Genomic DNA, 1,378 nt, shown 5'->3' with positions numbered 1-1,378 from the left:
TCTATAATCTCTCTCTATACGTACGTACGGACGTACGTACATACATATATAAATATATATTTATATGCATTGTTAAAATTTTTTATTGATGAAAATAGATTTATTTATTTATTATTATTTTAAATGTTTTTATTATAAATATTAGTAAAATTTATCTAATTTGTAAATAAAAATGTAATTACACTAAATGATTTCATTAAAAAATTATTTTAATAGTATTGAATACTTTAATAAATTAATATTTAAAAATTTCAAACTATTTAAATTTCGAACATTATCTTTTACAGATATTTTTATTTATATATAATTATTTTTGTAAAAAAAATTAATATTCAAATGAAATGTAAAATAAATATTTAAATGCACATTAAATTTTTAACAGATTGGTTTATATTATTTTGATGGTGTTGGGCCTTTTGACTGTGGCTCATAGGTTAGATTTTGGGAATAAATATGACGCGGCTAAAATTGGCAGAGGCAATAAGTAAAACATCCTATGGTTCGGACCGGATGGAAACTTAAATAAACTTCGATGTCAACCGTACACGTGGACCATCCCTTTCCTGCATCCAGACTGTCTTTCTAGTGTGGACCCAATTTTTGGTGGCTTGCAGCCCACAAAAGGCAAAACAGTGGCGACTCTCTACTCTAGGAGAGGGAAGGGGGTGCATTTTATCTTCTGTACCTGTCCCCACATCTTATCCCCCACTGGACCCACCTCCTTTTCTTCTTTTACACCGTTGATCATTTTGGTCAATATTAAATAAAAACGTACAATCTTCTTTCTCTTTTGTTTTTTTTTTTTTCACATAAATGGAATATTTTTTAGTTTTGATGCCTTGTACTTCTAATGACAGCTAACTTACTTCTTCGGTTAGAAAATCAAGTGACTTAATATGTAACTTTAGATTTTCAGGGCATATTAAAACTTTTAGGGAATTTTTCTCTTTTTTTTTAAATATCTTTCAGTTCTAAGTAATGTACCAAAGATTTTAAAAATATATCTCTTATAATTATTATATTATAATAAGTAGATTATAAGATTATAATAAAAATTTAATAATGCTAACAGATTTTGATAGCAATGGACAATATATTAAAAAGATTCGTTGGAAAGCCAACAAAAATGCAGTGAGCACATGTCATTTGCTATCCATAACTAGATACCCTTACCAATTCATTTACCTATCATTTTCTAATTTACTATATTTATACATTCAATTTATTTTTTTCCTTTTTTTTTTTTTTGGATAATCAATTCAATATATTTTTTCTAGCTATGGCTAATAAAAACTTAGTCTTTTTGAATGACCTTTGTCCATTTTCATGATTTAGGGTATATATATATATATATATATATATATATATATATATATAT

The sequence above is a fragment of the Theobroma cacao genome, chromosome 1 (genome assembly GCF_000208745.1).
Source record: "Theobroma cacao cultivar B97-61/B2 chromosome 1, Criollo_cocoa_genome_V2, whole genome shotgun sequence".
Lineage (NCBI taxonomy): Eukaryota > Viridiplantae > Streptophyta > Magnoliopsida > Malvales > Malvaceae > Theobroma > Theobroma cacao.
Note: the sequence above shows the minus strand (reverse complement) of the source record.